This window comes from Cynocephalus volans, chromosome 6, assembly GCF_027409185.1.
Source record: "Cynocephalus volans isolate mCynVol1 chromosome 6, mCynVol1.pri, whole genome shotgun sequence".
Classification (NCBI taxonomy): domain Eukaryota; kingdom Metazoa; phylum Chordata; class Mammalia; order Dermoptera; family Cynocephalidae; genus Cynocephalus; species Cynocephalus volans.
This window is the reverse complement of record NC_084465.1, coordinates 161,961,742-161,985,817: the sequence shown is the minus strand read 5'-3', so window position 1 is coordinate 161,985,817 and position 24,076 is coordinate 161,961,742. Positions and strand designations below refer to the sequence as shown.

Sequence of the window (24,076 nt, the reverse complement as noted above, 5' to 3'; positions counted from 1 at the left end):
CCTAGCTTATATAATTGTGCATATATTCACTTTTACTGAAGATCATTATTTCTTACATGCCTCCAAGTTACTTTCTAGGTTATAATATAATACCTTAAGGTTTTGATTCTTCTTAATGTTGAAATCTTATTAACAAACTAAGGTGGTAGACTTGTGAATGAGTTCTCATCTTTAAAAAATATTATGGTAAAATCCACCTACCATAAAACTTACTGTCATATCCATTTTTAAGTGTACATTCAGTGGCATTAAGTACATTAATATCACGGTACTATCACGACCAACAACCACCCACAGAAATCTTTTCATCTTGCAAAACTGAGACTTGGGGCCTTTTAAAAGTACTCACAGGTGAGTGAAAAACTTATGTCCACAAAAAGACCTTCACGTGAATATAGCAGCTTTATTTATAATTGTCAAAACTTGAAACCAAGATATTTTTGAGTAGGTGAATGAATAACTAAAATGAAATAAACCATACAATATTATATCCCTCAGCACTAAAAAGAAATGGACTATCAAGCTATGAAGAGAAATGGAGGAGCCTGAAGTGCATATTACTAAGTGAAAGTAAGCAGACTAAAAAGGCTACCTACTATGATTCCCACTATATGATATTGTCGAGAAGGCACAACCACAGGGACAGGAAAAATATCAACAGCTGCAAGAGGCTGATGAAGCACAAATGTATAGATGGGGCACAGAGAATTTTTAGGGCAGCAAAATTATCCTGTATAATACTATAATGTTGGATACATATCAGTATACATTTTTCAAAAGCTCAGGGATGCACAACACCAACAGTGAACTCAAACTATGGGCCTTGTCGATAATGATTTGTCACTGTAAATTCATTGATTATAATACATGTACCACTCTGGTGTGAAATTTCAATAGTAGTAGGCTGTGTATGTGTGGGAGGGGTAAAAGGGATGTGTGAACACTTCACTTCCTGTTGAATTTTGCTGTGAACCTAAAACTGCTCTAAAAAGTCTATTAATAACTTGTTTTTTAAAAAAAAGACATTCAATAGATGCAAACACCAAGAAGGCAAATAGGCCATATTTATTTGATGAAGAATTGAAATATGTCAGAATCAAAACACTTTCGCAAGCAGTTGCAAATATGTGTGGCACAAACAATAAAAGGAAAGTCTCACCAAAGAAATAGAAGACATGAAGAAGAAACAAATAGGAATTTTAAAACTGGAAAACACAATATAAACTTTTGTATGTGCTCCATGCAATATAAAGCTCAATGGATGGGCTCAATGGTAGAACAGAAGAAACAGAGGAAAGAAATAGTGACCTTCAAAGAGAAAAAAACAGAAATTACCAAGACTGAAAAACAGAGGGAAAGTAGACCAAAATTTTAATGAATGAACAAAGCCTCAGAGACCTCTGGAATCATTAACAAAAAATCTGACTTTCATGTCACTGAAGTCTGGAAAAGTAGTAAAAGAAATGATGGATGAAAATTCTCCAAATTTGGCAAGAGACATAAACCTACAGATTCAAGAAGCTCACTGAACCCCTCAACAGAATAAAGACAAAAAAATTCATGCCACGCTATATTTTAATTAAAAAAATGAAAAACAAATAAACAACAAAAAAAATGAAATCAACCAGATTTGTATTGATAGTAGAATAGACTAAATATTTTTCTTATACCCCAAATTCATATGTTGAAACTCAAATCCAAATATAATGGTACTTGGAGGTGGGGCCTTCTGGATGTAATGTGGTCATGAAGGTAGAGCTGTCATGCATGGGATTAATGCCTTTTGGCCATGTGAGAATACAATAAGTAGTTGGCAGTCTGCAACGTGGAAGAGGCCTCTCACCAGAATGCAACCACACTGGGACCTTGATCTTGAACTACCAGCCTCCAGAATAGTAAGAAACAAATTTCTATTTTTTTGTAAGCCACCCAGTCTATGGTATGTTGTTATAGCAGGTCAAACTGACTGAGAGACACCTTACCTATGGATGGAAACAATTTGAATGACAGCATGTTTTTCATGGAGGCTAGATGGCAAAAAGTATTTGTGTTTTAAAAAAACACACGAGGGATAATTCTTCAGGATGAGGAAAAGTAAGAGAATTTGTCACCAGAAGAATAAACCTAACAGAATGTCTAGAAAGAGTTTTCTTAACAGAAAGAAAAAGAACAAGAAACCTTAGAATATCAGTAAGGAAAAAAGAACACAACAAGCTAAAATGTAAATAATTATGGTAGAAGTTTCTTATTCTCTTGCTTTTTCTAAATTATATTAAGATGGTTTAAGCAAAAATTACAAGTGTTTGATGTGCTTCTAAATGTGGGTAAACATTTAAGATGATTTTATAGTCTTAAATGGGGGGTGGCAAGGAATGTAATGGGAGAAGGCAAATAAACATAAAAGGAGATGAGGTATCTATACTTTATGTGAGGTGATAAAATGTCCACACAAGGGGATTATGATGTTTGGTTTATACTCATATAATGTAATACCTAAAGCAAACACTAAACAAGATATACAAATAGATATACCCCAAAACACTAGTAAAGTCAAAATGGCATTTTTAAAAATGTTCCAGTAAGCCACAGGAAGAAAGAAAAAACATATAGAAAACAAACAATAAAATACCTGACATAAATCCCAACATATCAATGATTACATTAAATGTAAATAGTCTAAACGTCCTAATTGACAGACTGGCAGAGTGGATTATAAAATGTAACCCAACTGTACATAGTCTACAAGAAAATCATGTTAGATATAATGATATAAGCAGGTTGAAATAAAAGAATTAACACCAATGCTACACATTCTCTTCCAGAACAAAGAAGAGGAAGCACACCCCAACTCCTTTTATGAAGACAGTATTACCCTAATAAAACAAAATTTAAAAAAATGAAACTACATACCAATATCCTTTATGAATATTAACATAGAAATTCTTTACAAAATTTAGTGAAGAGAATTCAACAATATATTGAGAAAGAACCATACAACATGACCAAGTCAAGTTTATCCCTTCAAGGCAAGGCTTGTTCAGTATTTGAAAATCATTTGTAATTTAACATAAGAACAAGCTAAGGAAGAAAATCATGTCATATCAATCAATGCAGAAAACTGATTTGACAAAAGTCAATACTCATTTGTGATAAAATGCTCAGGAAAATAAGAATAGAGTAGAACTTCAACAAAATAACGAGCATCTACAAAATTACACTGTAGCTGTCATTGTATTTAAAGGTGAAATAAATAAACAACGCTCTCTGCCTAAGAAAGGGAATAGAACAAGAACTTCTCACCACTCTAGCTCAACATAGTGCAGGAAGTTCTAGCCAATTTAGTAAAGCAAGAAAAGGAAATAAAAGGCATACAGATTGGAAAGAAAGAAAGAAACTATTATTTGCAGATAACATGATTGGCTATGTAGAAAGTCCCAAGGAATCTACTTTAAAAAATCTAAAAACTAATAAATGAGTTCAGCAAGGTCTCAGGACACAAGGTAAAAACACAAAATCAATTGTACATCTGTATACTAGTGATAAACACACAGACATGTCAAAGTTAAAAATACAATATCACTCACAGTTGATAAAAAAAAGAAAAACTCTGATCTAATTTTAACAAAATATTTATAACACTTGTATCCTTAAACTAAACACTGATAAATGAAGACAAATATTTAAATAAATGAACAGATATTTTACATGCATGGATAGGAAGATTCAACCCAGGAAAGATTTAATTCTCCCCAAATTGATATAAAGGTCTATTGCATTTCCTTTCAAAATAAGCAAGATGTTTTTATAGATATAAACGAAATTATTCTAAAGTTTCTATGGAAATCAAAGAAATGACAATACCTAAACAACTTTGAAAAAGAAGCATCAATCTACCCCATTTCAAGACTTATTACACTAGAGTACTACAAAGGTTTGTGGAAAAATTCAATTAAAAGATAATAAAAATCTTTCCATGAACTTTTTGAAGTATGCTTGTGTATCTGCCACTATCCAGACTGTTTGGTGTTGGTGGAGTGAGAGAAACATAGATCAATTAATCAGAAAAATGCAGACCCACACCAATATAATCAACAGATTTGGACTAAAAATCAGTTAAATGAAGGAAAAATAGTCTTTCTAACACCTACCATATAATTTGGCATCTATCTAACAACACGGCAAAAACTTAAACCTTGACCTAAATGCAACACTCTATAGAAAAATTACCTCAAAATAGATCATGGATTTAAATGTAAAATTATAAATCTTTCAGAAAAATACATAATAAAAGAAAAACGTCAGGACCTAGGGCTATACAAATAATTTTTTAGACTTTACATCAAAATTACCATCTATAAAAACAAAACTTGATAAACTAGACATCAACAAAATTTTAAGTTTTTGCTTTTGTTCTATGAAACACCTTGTAAAGACCAGGGAAAATACAAACTAAAGACTGGGAGAAAGTATACGTGATGGAGTTTGGATGTGTTGTCCCCTCCAAAACTCATATGGAAATTTGATCTCCAATCTGGCAGTGTTGGAAACTGATTGAGTCATGGGGGCGGATCTTTCATGAATAGATTAATGCACTCCCTGGCGGGGAGGGGTAGTGAGTGACTTCTCGCTCTATTGGTTCCTGTGAGAGCTAATTGTTTAAAGGACCCTGCCACCTCTTCCCTCTCCCTCTCCCTCTCGTTTCCTCTCACCATGTGATCTGCTCATACCCACCAGCAGCCTGCCACTTTCTGTCATGAGTAGAAAGCAGCCTGAGGCCTGTGTCAGATGCAACTGTCCCAGAATCGTAAGCCAAATAAACCTCTGTTCTTTATAAATTACCCAGTCTCAGGTATTTCTGTTATAGCAACACAAAACAGACTAAAACAATACATCAAAGAAAGGACTAGCATCTAGAATATATAGCAAGAAATTGGTACGAGTCACAAAAAATAACTACACTTTATAAAGATGAGAATACTAATTATCCTGATTTGATCACTGCATATTTGTACGCAGGTATTGATATTCAACTCTGTACCCCAGAAATGTGTAAAATCAACTATGATTCAGTAAAAAAAAATACATGTAATATATATATTTAATATACATAATACATATATATTTAGTATATATAATATATATTTAATATATATATATGGAGCTCTCAAAACTCAACAAGAAAACAAAACAAACCAGTTAGAAAATGAGCAAATGACATAAACAAACATTTCACCAAAAGGCAAATACAGATATGAAAAAGCACACAGAAAGATATTCAACACCATTTGCCATTAGGGAAATGAAAATTTAAACCATGATGAGATTATACCACTACACACCTATCAGAATGTCTAAAATAAAAAAGTGACCAGTGACACCACCAACTGCTGGCAAAGATGTAGAGGAACTGGACCGCTCATTCATTTATTGCTTTGGGAATGTAAATTGATACAGCTACCCTGGAAAATGATTTGGCAGTTTCTTTAAAAGGTAAACAAGCAACTATCATACAACTCAGTGATTGAGCCCCTCCACATTTGTCCCTGGGAAATGAAATTGTGTGCGTACAAAATCTGCACACAAATGTTTACAGCAGGTTATATCTAATAACCCAAAAGTGGAAAAACAATCACAACAAGAAAAACAAGTTTCTTCAAGAAGACAATGATTAAACAGATGGGGATACAGGTATACCATGGAATACTACTCAGAAGTAAAAAGGAACAAACTATTGAGACAAACAACAACCAGGGAGAATATCCAGAGAATTATGCTGAGTGAGAAAGCTGACGTCAATAAGCTCCATTCCACATTGTATGGCAGGTTTTATATGGTGCTCTGAAATGACAATGTTATAGAAATGGAGACTAGATCAATGGCTGCCAAAGCTAAGGCAGAACTGGGGTCAAGAGGAAAGTGGGTGTAGCTATAAAAGAGAACCATGAGGGGCTCTTATAATGATAGAAATGTATGTGGATTGCATGAATGCCCGTATCCTAGTTATAATATGGTAGTTTCTCAGTAATGCATCTCAATATTAATTCCATATTAACTAATTTTCACCTATACTTTACAGTAATGCAAAATCCCCCCAACATGAGGCAGTCTAGGTGTTGTGAGTGGTCATGTTTTCAAATGCAAGTTCAAGTTCTCCTGACTTTGGATGTAACTGATGAGAAACATGGACACTGGCTAATGTACACTGCAAGGAGCCAGCTGGCCAAATACTCATCTCTCTCTAGTAACTGCTTAATAGCCTTTACTTACTATGAAGTGGTCTCGAGTGACTCTGGGGGTTCATAAAGGTAAATGATAAGTAGTCACCCAACCTGGTGTGAGAATACTGCACGCAAATGACAGTCAGGAATCGAGGCTGTCTGGATCACAGCCCTCTGAAACCTCATTCACCGGGGCAACTGCATTATTTTAAATGGAGACAGCAAAGTAGGTCCTACATCCAGAAGTTACAAGATTAGCTCACCGGTGAACCGGCAGTTTGAGAGTGGTGGGAGTTCCAAAGCTCCATAAAGACTTGGTACCTTCTATAGATTTGTAGTCTAGTTTGAAGTCAGGTAGTATAATGCCCCTGGTTTTATTTTATTTTTTGGCTCAGGATTGCTTTGGCTATTGGGGTCTTTTGTTGTTCCATATGAATTTAGGATTGTTTTTTCTATTTCTGTGATGAATGTCATCGGTATTTTGATGGGGATTGCACCGAATCCGTAGATCACTTTTGGAATTATGGACATTTTCACAACATTAATTCTTCCAATCCATGAACAAGGAATGTCTTCTCACCTCTTGGTGTCCTCTTTCTTTCAGCAGAGTTTTGTAGTTCTCATTGTAGAGATCTTTCACCTCTTTGGTTAAATTTATTCCCAAGTATTTTATTCTTTTCATAGTTATTGTAAAAGGGCTGGCTTTCTTGATTTTTTGTTCCTGCTTATTTGTTGTTGCTGTATAAGAAAATTACCAATTTTTATGCATTGATTTTGTATCCCGCACAGTACTGAATTTGTTTAGGAGCTCTAGGAGTTTTTTGGTAGAGGTTATGGATTTTTCTATATATAGGATCACGTCCAATCCTGTGAAAACTGACGTTTTGATTTTGTCTTTTCCAATGTGGATGCCCTTTATTTCTTTCTCTTGCCTGATTGCTCTGGCTAGTACTTCCAGTAGTATGTTAAATGGGAGTGGTGAGAGGAGCATCCTTCTCTTATTCCTGTTCCTGAAGGAAAAGCTTTCAATTTTTCCCCATTCAGGACAATGTTGGCAGTGTGATTGTCATATATGGCTTTTATTGGGTTGAGATATTTTCCTTCTATACCTACGTAGTTAAGGGTCTTTATCATGAAGGGATGATGCTGAATTTTCTCAAATACTTTTTCTGCATCTCTTGAGATAATCGTATAGTTTTTATCCTTGCTTTTGTTGACATGGTGTATCACATTTATTGATATATGTATGTTGAACCATCCTTGCATCCCTGGGATGAAACCCACATGATCACAGTGTATAATCTTTGTGATGTGCTGTTGTATTCTGTTTGCTAATGTCTTGCTGCAGATTTTCGTGTCTATGTTCATCAAGGTTACTGACCTGTAATTTTCTTTTCGGTTGTTGTGTCTTTGTCTGATTTGGGGATCAGGATGATGCTGGCCTCATAGAATTAATTTAGGAGAATGGCCTCTGTTTCAATTTCTTGGAGTAGTCTGAAAAGGATGGTTGTTAATTCTTCTTTAAAGCTTTGGCAGAATGCAGCAGTGAAGCCATCTGGTCCTGGGCTTTTCTGTGTTGGGGTACTGTTGATGACTGCATCACTCTCATTGCTTCTTATTGGTCCCTTCGGGTTTTGTATTTCTCCTTGGTTCAGTCTTAGTAGTTTGCATGTGTTCAGAAATCTATCCATTTCCTCCAGGTTTTCAAATTTGTTGGAGTATAGTTGTTCCTAACAATCTCTAATGACTCTTTGTATTTCTGTGGAATCGGACGCAATGTCTCCTTTTCCATTTCTGATTTTTGTTATTTGGGCCTTCTCTCTTCTTTTTTAAGTAGGCTGGCCAACAGCTTGCGTAGTGTGTTTTTCCCCTAAAAAAACCCCCAACATTTTGCTTCATTGATTTTTTGCATCATTCTTTTGGTCTCTACTTCATTTAGTTTGACTTTGATCTTAATTACTGCTTTACATCTACTAGGTTTGGGATAAGAGTGTTTTTGTTTTTCTACTCATTTGAGATTTAATGTTAGGTTATTTGAAGTGTTTCCATTCTTTTGATGTAAGCATTTATTACTGGCAACTTATCTTTGACAAAGCCACCAAGAATATACACTAGGGAAAGGACGGCCTCTTCAATAAATAGTGCTGGGGAAACTGGATATCCATGTGCAGAAAAGTCAAACTAGGCCCATACCTTTCACCATACACAAAATCAATTCGAAATAGATTAAAGACTCCAATATAAGAACTGAAACTATAAAACTCCTAGACGAAAACACAGGGGACATACTTCAGGATGTAGGACTGGGCAAAGACTTTATGAATAAAACCCCAAAAGCACAAGCAGTAAAAGTAAACAACTTGCATTGTATCAAACCATAAAGCTTCTGCACAGCAAAGGAAGCACACAGACAAGGGGCTAATATCCAGAAATATAAGCAACTCAAACAACCCAAGAGCACATAAACAAATCATTCAATATTAAAATGGGCAGAGACATTTTTCAAAGAAAGACAAACAAATGGCCAACAGGTGCATGAAAAATGTTCAATATCACTAATCATTAGGGAAAGGCAAATCAAAACTACCCTGAGACATCCTTGCACCCCAGTTAGACTGGCTATTTTAAAAAAGACAGAGAATAACAAATACCAGGGAGGATGTGGAGAAAGGGGAACCCTTCTACACTGTTGGGGGGACTGTAAATTAATACAACCATTATGGAAAACACTATGGAGGCTTCTCAAACAACACATAGAACTACCACACAATCCAGCAATCCCACTTCTGGGTACATACTCCAAGTAATGGAAATCATCATGTCGAAGGGATACATGTTTGTTGCAACTCGGTTTAAAATAGCCAAGATATGGAACCAACCTAAATGTCATCTACAGACAAATGGACAAGGAAAATGTGCTATACACACAATGGAATACTACTCAGCCATACAAAAGAACGAAATTCTTCCATTCGCAGCAACACGGATGAGCTTGGAGAAAATTACGCTAAGCGAAATAAGCCAGGCACAGAAAGAGAAATACTGTATGCCCTCACTTATAAGTGGGAGGGAGGGTGGGAGAGAGGAAGGAAGACCACAGTAAAGTGTTGAAAAGGGAACAGACCTATAGTTACTACAGGTCAGAAAGGAGGAGGGGCAGGATGCTTAGGGAATAATTGGGCAATGGACACAAAGAATAATTACAATTTCTAATGATGAACACACTAGCATTGATTTGATCATCCCATACTGCACACAAATACCAATAGTCAACTCTGTACACCATAAATATCTATAATCAAAATTAAAAATTAAACAAACAAACACACACAAATAAATAAGAAGACCTGGTACCTTCACACTCAGTTACTGAGAACATCATAAAGGAGCCAGTGGTATCTGAACACAGTGTTAGGTTTCCCTGTGAGGCTTGAGAACGCACTTCATCCCGGTGCCTTCGGGGCACTGGTGGCTTCAGAAAGCTGATTCCTTGCACACCTCCTTTCCCACTAATCCGACACTCTTAAAATTAAAGATATTCTATTTCTACCCACCCCACCACATTCTAAAAGGTCATGAAGTGACTCTAAGGAATGACAAGGAACATGACACATCCTCTGTAAAAAAAAAAAAAAAAAAAATTTACGGCCATTATTTTTAAATTTTTTTCTGATTACAAAAGGGAGACCTCATTTGCTTGGTCTTTGGAGACCATGAAGTATGATGTCTAAGAACAAACACTTAGAGAGATTCATCAGATTGGTACATCTCACTACAAAAAAGAACCCATCACTTATTTTAGACCTACTCAAGATACTGGAGCAGAGTTTTTAAATTAAAAAACAGTAGTCATTTCAAAGGGAGAAATAATAAAGAAATGCATATAAACCCATTCGCAAAGGCCATCGTTATGCATCTTCTTAAAGAATATTACGTAATAAAATAGGAAACTAATGATTCGTAGAGATGTGCATAAACCCAAAAGAGGAATATGAAAGAGTAACAGCATGATTTAACAGCATGATAAACACTTGAAATCTGTGTTTCACACACCAGAGTAAAAAAAAGTTCAAATGATTCTAATTACCATTAGCTTGTTACTGTCTCAATCTCCACAATGCTGCCAAGATAGCATACAACTTCACCTCTGAATATACAACTATATTCAGGGTAGAAAGATGAACGATGCTCACTTATGACTACACATGTTCCTTAAAAGAAATCAGAAAGAAATTGCAAATGTATTGCCCCATCTGTCCAACAAATGAAATGTTCTGAAACAAATGTAGACAGACATAACAATGGAAAGTGCATCAAAAGGAGGATTATGGAAGTATCAACTGTGAGATCTCGTGAAGACATAATATCACTAACTGGCACTATGGGACAAGCATACAAGCCATGCCACTGAACACAGTACCTTTCAAATAAGTTCACTAGTGGAGCCAACATTGTCTTTGCAGCTGGAGGAGAGCACACAGTTCCAAAAAAGTGAAAGAGAGGCCATTCTCCCAAAATCATCCTATGAGGCCAACATCACCCTGATCCTAAAACCAAAGGTGCAACAAAAAAAGAAAACTACAGGCCACTATCCTTGATAAACACACATGTAAAAATCTTCAACAACATATTAGCAAACAGAATGCAACAACACATCAAAAAGATGACACATCATGATCAAGTGGGTGGGATTCATCCCAGGGATGCAAGGATGGTTCAACATATGCAAATCAGTAAATAAGGGAAAAAAATAAGGTTCAAATAAATAAATAAAAAGGGAAATAAATGAGGTTCCAAACATATAGGGAACTCCCGAAAACAGCAACAAAGAAAAAAAAATTCCAAAATGGACAAAGGACTTGAATAGACATTTCCCCATAGAAGATATACAAATGACCAAAAGACCATGAAAAAATGCTCAGTATCAGTAATCATTAGGGAAATGCAAATCAAAAGCATAATGAGAAACCAACTCATGGTCATTAAAATGCCTACTATTTAAAAACAAACAAACAAACAAAAACTGTTGGTGAACATGTGGAGAAACTGGAAATCTTCTGTACTGTTGGTTTAAATGGAAAATGGCACTGCTGCTATAGAAAACACCATTACTGTCTCTCAAAAATTAAACTTAGAATTACCATATGTTCTAGCAACTCAACCTCCGGGTATATACTCAAAAGAACTGAAAGCAGGGTCTCATGGAGATATTTTCACACCCATGTTCACAGCAGCACATCCACAGTATCCAAGATGAGAGCAGAGAAATGGAGGTTGGCACTCAACTTTCCCACCGGTCTGGGAATCCCCATGGGAAGCCCGTCTCCAGACACTTCCACAGGAACATCTGGAGTGCCCTGAGGGCTGAACATCCAAAGGTGTACTGTTGTGGAACCTCAGCAGGTGTGCTGTGTTCTCATCGGCAGAGCTTCCACACAGTGCTGCGAGGGGCACGATCTGTGGGAAAGACCCAATTCCTCACCAAAGTTCTCACACAGATTATGTGCTCCTGTCGAGTCATTTCTTGACCTAAAAGTGACTAAAAGGTCAGAAATTAATTCCGGTGCTGGCCATAGGTCTTACCCAGACAGGGAAAAATAGCAGAGCAGCAACTTAGTTCCAAAGCAGTGATCGAGTTCCAGAAAACCGGTCATGCCTTTAGAATGAAGACGAAAAGACGAACCTCTTAAAGATAACAACTGCAAAAATGGTATAAAAGCAATGAAATACAAAAAGATGTAAATACAAACATTAAAAAAGTCAAAATGTGGTGAGAAATGATGTCAACGTGTAGTTTGTTTCTCACTTTTTTAATTCTCTTGCTCTTTGCAATCTAAGTTAAGTTATTATCAGTTTTTAAAGTTTCAAACTACCCGTTATAACTCTAAGACGTTCGCAGTAAGCCTCACAGTAACCATAAAGCAAAAACATGGAATAGATACGCTAAAAATAAATAGCATAACATAAAAATATACTACTAGACACAAATCACTTCATCACAAAGACATAAGATAGGAAAAAAGGATTTGTAAAGCAACTAAAAACAACTACAGGGTTTTTCTGAGCTTTAGCCACCTGATCTCCATTACTTGGCCTAATAATTAAAACTTCCATTATTCCCACTGCACATTGGACACACGGACCTAACTATGGTTCTATTAAATTCGCAATTCCATACACTATATACATACATATATATATATATATATACATTTTTTTTTTTCTTTTCTTTTCTTTTTTTGGCGGCTGACCAGGTACAGGGATCCAAACACTTGACCTCTGCATTACAAGCTGCACTCTAATCAACTGAGCTAACTGGCCAGCCACCCCATACACTACCAAGAAACATATAATCCATCCACCTGCTCATGGATATACACACAAACCAGCATCCACGCCCAAGACATACAGAGATGGCTCTGACATACCATTTACAAATACACATAAAACCATGCCCAAATCCCAAATTATCTCAGTCCAGTAGGAACCGGCTTCCACATCCCCAGATACTAACAAATAACCATATGACATAGCTCTAATACAGATAAATACACTTCTCCCACTCCCCCCCCGTATAAACAGAGAACCCCAACTCTCTAACAGATACACATACGCTCAACTCCCAGAATATATAACCCTATTGAAACCTACAAACACACACTGCCCAAAAATATTCATCCATACCACCATGCCCCTTCAATACACACACAAACTCGACACACATGTGGCTCTCCACCCGCCATACCCTCTGGTATACCCACAATTACCTAGCGCATGACAAATATGCAAACATGCCACCTTATGCCCTCAAATATACGTACATCCCCACGCTATCTGCGAATACAAAATCGCGGATAACAAATACTCATAGTATTTGTAGTACAACTTTTCCATCTTCCAGAATACACGATCAGACAAATCCCACCCTGCACCTGCACATATTCATCCTACTACTCCCCACAAACAATTATACATCTGCCCTCACCCACTGAAATACTCATACACATTTCCTGAAGATCGCAAAAAACAAACACACATAACAATGGAGCATACCCTGAATACACAAAAGTTAAAACACTTAACAACAACATAATACTCAGAAACAAAATGATGGAATTTCTGGTCTTGGACATGTAGGCGACACAGCTGTCTGTCATGAATTTTCATGGCTTTGCAGCAAAGGGGATCGTAAGTAAGGCCAGTCCACGGGAGTCTGCAGAGGTCGCAGCAATGGACAGTAGCTGAGCGTACAAGGACTGCTTCCTACAGAATGATGTGCATACAGCAACCCAGCCCGCTGGACGTGCTGAGACAATCCAAACCTATTTCCAGACACTCATTCCCCTTACCTCCCTTACAATCCCTGTATTTATCAGATTCCTTGTTCTGAGCTACCTTCAGAAAGTGCAGCCACTCTACAGCAGGGTTGGCTGAGGGGCACAAAAACTGGTTTGTTGAGAAAGAAATGAAGTGAGTAGAACACCAGGCAGAAGCCTTGTGCTGTGAATCTGAGAAACAACTTGAAACTTGCCTCAGAAGCACACACCCACTGTGCTGCCCCTGCATAATCTGAGGGACCTTCAGAATCCTGCCTACCTGCCAGAACCCTGCATGGCATGTCTCCCCACCCCCACCAGCCCAACTGCCCCCACCCCGCCCCCACTGCAGAATTCTGGAGAGCTATATTCTAAGCCTGTTGACATTTAAAATTGGACCCTGAGCATCTGCAGTTGACAGTTTGCTGTCTGGGTCCTGCGCTTGACTTCTCTCACTGTGGAGACTGCCATGCCACCGTGGTCAGTCCCCAAGCCTATGGGGATGGCTTCAAAGGGAGGTAAGTCTACAGGGTCTGGGGTGTGTTATCACACCCCTGTCACCCCTCAAATCCATGGGAGTTCAGATGTGACACTTGCCCTGGGACAGCTGGTTGGGTGGAAGTAGAGGAAGAGAGAGCACTGGACTTACCCAAGGACATCTCACCCGGGAGACGGGGGAAGCCACTGGCATCCTGAGGCTGCAGGGGGAAGGGGGCTTCTCACAGGTGGATCCAGATGCCTCCGGGGAAACCTACCGGGTGATGAAAAAGGACACAGCAGTTGTACTGACTGTTTCCAGAAGGGAAACAGGTGACTTATGTTTCTAAGTCAACACAGGTCAACGTGTGTTTGTAGGCAGTGGTGGATTGTGTCGTGCTTGTGCCACAGGGGGGCTCAAGAACAAAGCCTGAGTCCTGTGTCCTTTCTTCAGACACCTGGAGCTTGTGCTATGGTACTGTCCTGAGGGATACCAAGTGGAGTCTTCTAGATCTTAGAGGAGTAGCGGGGAGAAACGGTCTCAGCCAGAAAACCGTTCAGTGGAACAGTTCTCTCTGACCAAGATTACCGTGAAATATCCCCTCTGTCAGTGAGGCTGGAGGTCGCTCTAACTGCAGCAGTCCAGTCTCGGCTCACTTCTGCCCAGAGATGGCTTCTCATTCGGTCCAGATCGCTGTTGTCTTTCTTCACCAGGGACAGTGCAGCCAGGAACTGCAAACAAGATGGGACTTGCTCTTCCCTGAGCTGTTCTGAATTGCTGTCCCTTTGGGGGACGCTCAGGTCTTCAGACCCATTCATCTTCCACCCTGTCTCATGGCCTATCCTCTGCGCTACATTTCATGTGGACATGAAGACTTTGCTCATACTCCATGTCTAGCCCATCATGAACAGGGGACAGATGAGGCGTGCTGTTGGGTTTACAGTGGAAGGTTCTGAAAGGCTGGTTTCCTTTTCAAGAGAGGAAGCAGAGCAGCACACCATTAGGAAGATCTTCTATTATTATCACTGTTATTATTCAAAGTTAGGACATACGTCCTGATTAATTAGGACCATGTCCTATGGACCTTGCTCTCCTTGACTAGGGTTGACCTGAAATCCTAGTGAACAGGGATGTATCCAGACAACTTTGTCACACTGGCTCATGCCTGGTTCTTTGTGGGCCATTACTGAGAGCTCAAAGGAGAAGGATCACAGAAGGTCTCCATTACCCATGGCCAACTCTAACCACCAGCAGCTGTTCAAACCTCTCTGAACCTCCACTGGGAGCCACAGGGCTCCGCATTTCCTGGCCTTTCTAGTCCTCTGCAGCCCTCTCTGGCTGTGCAGTGACAGGGTCTCAGGGAATTCATCATCTAACTCACAGACCGCCTCCTGACAACAGAGCTGCCTCAGTGACAGCACGAACCACTGTGCATGGGGACAAGTGTGCCCCGAACCTGGCCCCTGTTCGATGATTGCTGTGGGTGGTACCAGGAGAAGCATGTCCTCACTGGGCTACTGCATTTTGGGGTACCATCAGGGCTCCTGGGCGCTCGTTTGGGGACACATTTTGTTCAGGTTCATTTGTTTGGGTTACGACGGGTTTATGAGGAGCATCAGGAAAAGGAGCACTGAGAAAGAGAAGGGCTCATAACCTTGTGAATCTGCTGGCTTCACATAGGCCATGTGGGCGCCTGCAACTGGCACTGGAGAAGGTGCCCTTCGTGGGGGTGCGCACACTGAGGGGCGTTGTGCCACCAAGCAGAGTCCACCCCGACTCACGTCGAGGGGCAACCCCACGAGGCTGGCGGGTCCACGTGCCGGGGACACCCTGGGGAGCTTCTCAGAGGCAGGGGAAGCTTAGGTGTTACTCCCTGACTGACGGGTCAGAGGGTCTCAGTGAACGAGAAGCAAGTTCTCTAGTAGAATGATCCTCCACCTGAGGGGGACCCTGAAATTCACTTGGGGACAAACTGCACAATTCCCCGTCCTATGGCCCTCACCTGCTGGGATGCCTCGCTCTGGTTCACGCTGACTCTAAGGGAAGGGAGAGCCTCCGTCCTGGTGGCCACGTCTCCTACTCATTCGCCCCTCTCCTTTGTCTCCACAGCATCTACAGTGCTGGGGCCCAACGTGACCCTGAACCCTCCGTTCACTTCCTTCGGTCCGCTGTTTCCCACGCCTGCTTCCGACCCAGTCCCCGGGCCGCCCTGTGAGCAGCCCCAACCTGCCCTCGTGATGTCAGCGTTCCCTCCTGGTGGCCCCCTGGTGCGGTCTGCTTTCCCCAGGACGCCTCAGGGGGTGGGAGCCGCTGGCCATGGCCCGAGTGGGGCCGGGACTTTCAACATCACTGTCCCAGTCAGGACACAAGGGGCTCCCGCAGAGCCCTCTCACACTCAGACCACTGTCCTGGCTCAGGCCCCACTCAACTGGAGTGCTCCAGGGGCCCTCTGCGGGGGTGCCCAGTGTCCTGCTCCCCTGCTGTTGGCAGCTCCTGCTGTAGGGACCGTGATGCCTGCTGTATCCATTGGGGGCACGCGGGCTGGCGAGGGGTACTGGTTCCCAAGCCACCCCCTCCCAGCCCCCATTCCAGCAGCCCAGCCGGCTCAGACCCTGGTCCCAGGGAACGACGGGACACATCCACATGGGGCTGGTGGGGAGGGCGGCAAGGCCCCCTCCCAGGCCAAGCCGCGCCAGAGGACTCCTGTAACCCCAGGAGTGTTTACGACAACTTCCGACGCTGGCAGCGCTTCAAGTCCCTGGCCCGCGGGCACCTGCCCCAGAGTCCTGATGCTGAAGCTCTGTCCTGCTTCCTTATGTGAGTGCCCTCCTTGGGGGATGGAGCTAATCCCACCGCTCCCACATGAAGGGGAACGAAGGACAGACGAGGAGGGCAGCCTATTTAGGGGAACTTGGATGAAGGTCACGTGGGCGATGGCCCATGCATTCTCAGCAATTTAACTAATGTCCCACTCTGGTTCACGACGTACATTCAACTGATCCCCAACACCCTGTGAGTCCACCAAACTTGGTTTTTAACAATCACCATCATATGCAGAGAAGATAAAGGCCAGAGTGAGTTTCTGGTGTGACATGAGCCACAACTTGGATTTAAGTCTCTGCCTTCACCCGTGAATCCTCCCCATGTCCTCTCATGCCCAGCACAGGACCTGAGTGCGGATGGCTTTGGGACGTCACATGGAGGGACTGGGGGGAGAAGGCACAGGACACAGGAGCAGCCTTATACATGTACCCCCTCACTCTTCCAGAAAATTCTAGCAAGGAGACTGAGGTAGTTAAGCCACACATTGGGAGCTGATTGGGCCCCCATCACTGGGTTTGGATCCTGCGCAGAGTCGCCTTCTTTATCCCTGAATGCCTCCTAGACAGACAGACAATTCCACTTCATTTGGAGGATGGGAAGATTGTCTGACTCATGTCTGATGCACTCAGCAGAGTCTCTGGCATGTGCTGTCCCTCATTATTGTTGTTTTCGTTATTATGATGAAGATTATTATTAACGTCATCACTAAGAACAGGCAACCTAGAATAGGAAAATTTTCCCAAAGTCACATATCCCACCACAGGGAGTGAGGGGACCTTGAGCTCAGGAGCCCAGGACCAGGGGCTGAGGTGATGGGAGGCAGTGACGTCCGTAGCCAGGAGCGTTTGTCTTTCCCTCCCCAACACCTGCCTCCTTCCACCTGCAGGCCCTCGTGGTTCTGGGGCCATCACATGGAGCATGTATCATAGTCCACGGGACACGGGACATGGCTGCATACCTGCCCCGCTCCCACACTGGCTGCTCTCCACGGAAAGCTGCACACAGTGTATAAATTAAAGGGGCCCCCAAATCCTTGTCCCCAATGATTTCAGTGTCCCCCACATCCTGAGCAGTCGGAGTTCCCCTTGGACCAAAGTCCCAGGTGCCCTAGGCTGTCCTGAGTCCCTAAATGGAGCCCCCCCAGGCCTTACCCGGTCACCTCAAGCACCAGTCTCCTTTGGCTCTGGATCCCCGCACCTGCTCTTCACGCTGAGGGACTCGGACGCTGTGTCCCCAAGGGCTGCCTCTCTAGAGAGTCACCAGGAGCTGATTAAATGCTCAGTCCTGGGGCCTTGGAACGGTCATTCTAGGCAGTTCTCGGTCAGCTCAGGCTGCCATAACAAAACGCCACAGGCCAGGTGCTTTAGACAACAGACTTTCATGTCTCCCAGTTCAGGAAGCGGAAGTCCCAGATGAGGTCCCGGCAGATTCAGTTCCAGGCGAGGACTTTCCGCCTGGCTTTTGATGGCTGTATCCTCACATCACAGGGAGTTCTGGTGTCTTTTCCTCTTCTCACACTGACAGGGACACAAATCCCATCACGGGGCCTCCCAATTATCTAATCTAAACCTGATGATCCCCAAAGGCTCCACCTCCAAATACCATCACATTGCAAGTTAGGGCCACAACACGTGAATTTTGGGTACACATATATTCAGTCCGTAACACACAATAATACTAAGGCCTCAAAGGGAAGTCAGAGAGGCCAAGCAGTCCCTTGGTGCTGAGGTTGACACACATTGGTTGTCCCGGAGGCTGAAGAGCCCACACTGGGAGGACAGGCACAGGTGACAGGACAGGTGTGATGTGGCGGGGCACGGGTGTGGGCCGGTCAGCTGGGATGGAAGGAGGGCGGGGCACTGTGACTGACACTGAGGACTTACAGCCCAGTGCTTCGATCCCTGGCCCTGCTGAAGCCCACCATGAGCCTGGAGGACGGAGTGCGGCGGGCCATGCAGAAATGGCAGGGCACGAGCAATTATGACCGAATGAACTATTATGACATGGCAGCAAAGTGAGTCAGGGATGCAGGGCCTGAGGGGCTGTGGGGTGGGCTGAGGGTGGGTGAAAAGGGGAGGGGCTGGTGCAGTGGGCTCATTGGCAGGGATGTCACGAGGAGGGGGATCTGCTAGGTCCGGCCCCTCCCTGGGGCCCTGCCTCCTCTGGGAAGCTCTCCACCCACCTGGGTGCTTGGGCTTCTCTCTCCTACCCACCCCAGAATCTCCGCCTTCCCCTGGCCTCGGGTCAAACCCTGCCCAGATACTGAAACGAGGATGGGGAAGAGTAACCAGCACAGCCCAGTGGGGGTCAGCTCCAGCTGTGGGGACCCTGCAGAAGGGAAGCTAGCGACTACTGACAAAGTTGGGACCACGTCTCTTCATGAAAAGTGGCCAGAAATGGGTCACCTGCCATCCCAGAATGGGCTGGGGTAGAAGAGCTTGGGCAGGGGAAGCCAGCACCTCACACACCCCCAGACACGTCTCTGGCCTTCCTGCCTTTGCTGCAAGGCAATCCACTCCGTGAACACGAATCACCCTCACAGAAAATGCACCCTCTCCTCTCAGCTTAGCTCCCACTTCCTGCAACATCCCCGGGGCCGTTCTCTCCCAGGCTATTGTCAGGGGCTCACAGTACCAGTCCAGGATTCCTGGATCCGGGCAAGGATTCCTCATGTCATTTGCAGTCAGTCACATCTCTGACCTAGCTTCTGGCTGTCAGCTCTTCTGAGTGGCCCTGGGCAGGGATAGGAGCAGGGTCCCCTGAGAGCCGGGCCAGGGTCACATAGGCCTTGATTCAGGAAGCCCCCCTGGATGTTGTCTGCACTGCAGGTGTAGGTGAGCCAGCATACCCCTGCAAATGTTCTGCAGGTGGGGGAGCAGCCCAGCCCACCCAAAGCCCTTCCTCCCCCATCCCTGGCCAGGCCTCCCTCTCAGCATGGCTATGGCTCTCCCTCTGCCCGCCAGGTTCATGGAATTTGAAGCTGAGGAGGAGATGCAGCTCCGGGTGCTGCAGTGTGTGAAGGGGCCCCAGGGCCTACCTCCTCCAGCCCCACCAAAGCTTGCTCCTCCAGGGCCACCAGTCCCCAACACTGTGCCACGGTCAGGTACGGCAAGCATATTCCCACAGGAGCCAATACAAAGGCCTAAGGGGCCCTGCGGAGGCCTTGTGCCCTCATTTTGTCCCTTTCCTGCAAGGGGAGGGGGCGCTTGCTCTTTCAGCGAGAGCAGCCAGTGAGAACCTGGGGCTCCACTGCCCTGGATCAGGAACTAGGTATTGGCCTGGTCCAGGAGTTTCATAGCTGCTATCTGCCTTGGCTGTCCAGGACCCAGTGTACAGTCTTCCCAGGAAGCAGTGCTGGGTGGGGAGGAGTCCCAGAATCTTGGTGGCTCCAAAGCCTTTCCAGGTTACTCAGTCTCACATGACCCACCTCTTGCAGTGTATCCTCCCACGGGGCCTGATGTCCAGCCTGGACCCATTTCATGGCCCTCAGTTCCCACCTCCCCCAGTGTGGCTGGAGGTGGCTGCTACAGCCCAGCCACGCACCTGTCCTCCCTCTTGTCCTCGGGTGTGCTCCCAGGAAGGCTGGCCACAGGGCACCATCCACTCGCCCGCTGTCACGCAGACCCCAGCAGCTGACCCAGGCCAAGGCACCCAAGGAGATCCGACCAAAAGCTGTCCAGGAGTATGTGGATATCATGGAGGCACTGCTGGGGCCTCATGCAAATTGGGAGGATGAAGATATTGAGGAGCGGCAGGAGCAGGACAGGACTGACCCAGACCCAGATCTCCTGAGATACATTAACAAGCTGTGCTCCCAGAAAGACTTCATCACCAAGGTGGGCTGGACTGGAGCCCTAGTGTGGGGAGGTTTTCTGGGGAACAGCAGTCCCAGCCCCATGGAATTCAGTTCTATTCATCTCTCACACACACACGGAGCAGTGTGTGTGTGAGAGACAGAGAAAGTCTGTGTATAGCTGCTAGTGGCCATGAGTTAGAACAGCCCTGCTGTGTGGACAGGAGAGACAGGCATTACTTTCTGCTTCTCCTCGAGGTCCCCCTGGCTGCAGTTCAATCCCTGCCAAAGACACTCACGCCCCTTTCCCCCTGCTCCAGGTGGAGGCCATCGTCCACCCCCGATTCCTGGCAGCTTTGCTTTCCCCAGACCCAAACTTGGATCCCTTGGCTCTGACTGAGGTGCTAGAGCAGGAAGAAGGACTCACACTAGCACAGGTAACACAGGGGAGGCAGGGACACCAGGTCACCCAGGCAAGGGAGGGACACCAGGGCACCCAGGGGAGAAAGGGCCACCAGATCACCCAGGGGAGGGAAGGGCACCAGGCAGACCAGGGGGAACACGTGACCCTGTGCCCCTGAAGCCCCCGTGATTTTGTCTAGTCTTACCCTGCTGGAGGTGCATGGCCTCCTCAGGGGAACTGCCTGGATCAGAGGAGCAGGTGCAGAAGAGCAGGAAGGAGAGGACAGAGCCAAGGAGGGAGGGCAGGGGGCGAAGCTGGAAGGAGGCCCAGCAGGGCACAGCACAGTCACAGTCCCTGCCTCTGACACCAAGCCAAGCGTCCTCTCACCTTCGCCACCTCCCGCCCAAATGCAGGGTCTCCACCATCCTGCCAGCCCCTCCCCACACCTGGGGCAGAGCCAGTGAGTGCCACTTTGCTCCCCTCAGCTGGTGGAAAAGCGCCTCATGGCCCCAAATGAGGCAGAAGGTGTGGGGGCCACCCCAGGTCATGGTGCACCCCAATTGGAGTCACATCCTAAGACTGCAGCATCCATGTCCCCACCTGCCCCTGTGCCTTTGTGAAGTGTGAAGAAAGTTAACTCTTGGTGGTGGGTCACCTGCCTGCCGCCCCTCCTATTCCCAGGTGGGTCTCCACATTGGAGAAGGCCTCAGAGCTTTGCTAGATTAAGACGGTGTGGTGTGAAGCTGCACACCACGGCCCTCAAGCCCAGAAGCTTCCAGAACATCATGCCATGCAGGTCTTCGTTGGTGGCATCCTCAGAGGAACCAACTACTGTCCCTGCTGTCCAGCTCAGCACACACATCAGGCGCTGAGGGAAAACGCGGGGATTGAAGGCTGGAGCCCTGGACCCACTCCTCACTAGTCCCCCGACTCTTCCACATTCAGAGCTGTCCTCAGGAGCCCCTCTTAGGTTTTAGGAATGTAGAGCAAGTCGTGTTTGGAGGGGACTTGGCCCATGCCCTAGCATGTGTATGTAGGCACTCAGTCGAGCACAGGCATCATCTCGGTCACACCTTGGGGCTCCTGCTGCTACTCCTGTCCTCGCCACCTGACTGCTGTCTGTCCTGGGGCCCTTTCGTGGTTGAACAGTTCCCAGGAGGAGGCAGAACCTCTGCTTCCCCAGCACCATGCCCTGCCTCAACCTTACAATCTGCCCCTGGACCCTGTACAGTGGGGCCAGCTGGAGGGCTGTTACAGTCTGAATGTCATGTCCGCCAAATCCGTATGTTGAAACCCTAAGCCCTATTGTGATGGTATTTGGAGGTGGTGCCATTGGGATGTTGTTGGAGTAAGAGGAGATCATAGGGTGGAGCCCTAATGATGGGGATTAGCGTCCTTATAAGAGTAGGAGGAGACACCAGAACTTTCTCTTCCCCATGTGATGACACAGCAGGAAGGGGACCATCTGCAAGCCAAGAAGAGGGCCCTCACCAGGAACTGGCCGTGCTGGTACACTAAACCTCGTACTTCCAGCCTCCGGACTGGGAAAAAATTAATTTTTGTTGGTTAAGCCCCCTGGCTATTGTGTTTTGCTAGAGCAGCCCAATCTGACTAAGACAAGGTCCATAATCTCCGGAACTTTCTTCCTGACAGGCAGCTGGAACTGTGGCTCGCAGACCACCAGAAAAATGAAGAAAGGCTTAACATCTTACTAGTGTCAGTACATCTCCATCACAGAAAAATAAACAAGACATGAAACTCTGCAAATATGGTGTATGAGATAGGGATCGGGAAAGTGGTAAAACAAACTGACAGAGAATGATAAAAACTGGCCATGTCACTGCATCCAACCTCAAGGAAAATCATGATGCTTGTACACAGCAGGCGCTTCATGTGTGCTCAGTGCTCTCCTCTATGCTTCACCTCCTCACTCATGGAGTCTCCACAAAGCCTGTGGGGAAGTGATACTTATTGTTCTGTGAGGAAAACTGGTCTCTGGAGGTCAACTGACACTGGGAGCAGGTCACACTCTAGGAACTAGCATGGCCAGGTGGCTCCAGAAGGTTTAGCTCCAGAGCCCTCTCCCTTCCCCGCTGGGCAAGATCCCTGGAAGAGGCAGTGACATCCTAGGGAAACTCCAACTGACAGCCTGAGCGAGACCCCCACCATTACTGAACACACTATGCTTTCTGACAGTGACAGGGGTGGACCAGCTCCATGTGGCTGCCCTCTTGTAGCCACATGTTTGTTCTAACTTCAGCGTTGCATGGTGGCCTACAGGTCCCTGTCCTGGGCAGTACTGGTGAGAGTCACTTGGTTTGGAGGACCTTGGCCAGGCTGCTCCATCCTGGCCAAGCAGCTGATGAATGACTCAACCTGCCCATGTCTGCTCAGTCAGTCACTGGCCAGCCTGGGCACAGATCTCACAGGAGACTCGTGGCAGAGGGGACACTGGGTCAGGAGCTGATGCCGACACAGTGTGGCACACTAATGCCCTTCCACAACCTCCCAAAGTACTTGCGTGAATATTCTGGGCTGTAAACAAAAGAGCTTGGCAAGTCCCCACTTGGGAGCTCCCATGACCTGTCAAGACCCTCACCCTACACAGACTCTCAAGAGTCCCCATCACCTTAGCACATCCGCTATTAGGCACTTAACGAGCTGTTTACTGAGTTCTGAGTTCTGATGCCACTGAGAATGCTTTATGTGCAAATCTGTGTTCTTTGAGTTTATTTCAGTCGAGTGTATTGTCATTAAGCCTATAGTAGCCAATGGTTCACTTCCCGTGCTCATCTCTGTTCTTTGAAAAACCAGGTCTCCCTCTAATACCATGATCCTTTCTTTAAAATATCTTACTTCATTCCAAAGATCAAGATTAAGGGAGTTGTACTAGGTGAACTTATAAACGTGTATGGTGATTTAAAAGACGTTCTCTGGCAACAAACACAAATAACAGAATAATACCCAAGGTGAACATAGGATCCTGAAGTTCCTGAAAAATATAGAGGTATTGGTCATGGTAAATTTCTCCTGCCTCTTGCAATC

At 44.7% G+C, this 24,076-nt stretch overlaps 1 long non-coding RNA gene across 2 annotated transcripts in view; it reads right to left on the bottom strand.

The window, feature by feature from the left end:
• LOC134379786 (uncharacterized) overlaps nt 1–24,076 on the bottom strand; it is a 110,390-nt gene that overhangs the window by 42,340 nt on the left and 43,974 nt on the right. For both annotated transcript variants that reach the window (XR_010023829.1, XR_010023830.1), the window contains exon 3: nt 14,184–14,285. This is a non-coding gene — a long non-coding RNA (uncharacterized LOC134379786). The remainder of the gene's footprint in view (nt 1–14,183; nt 14,286–24,076) is intronic.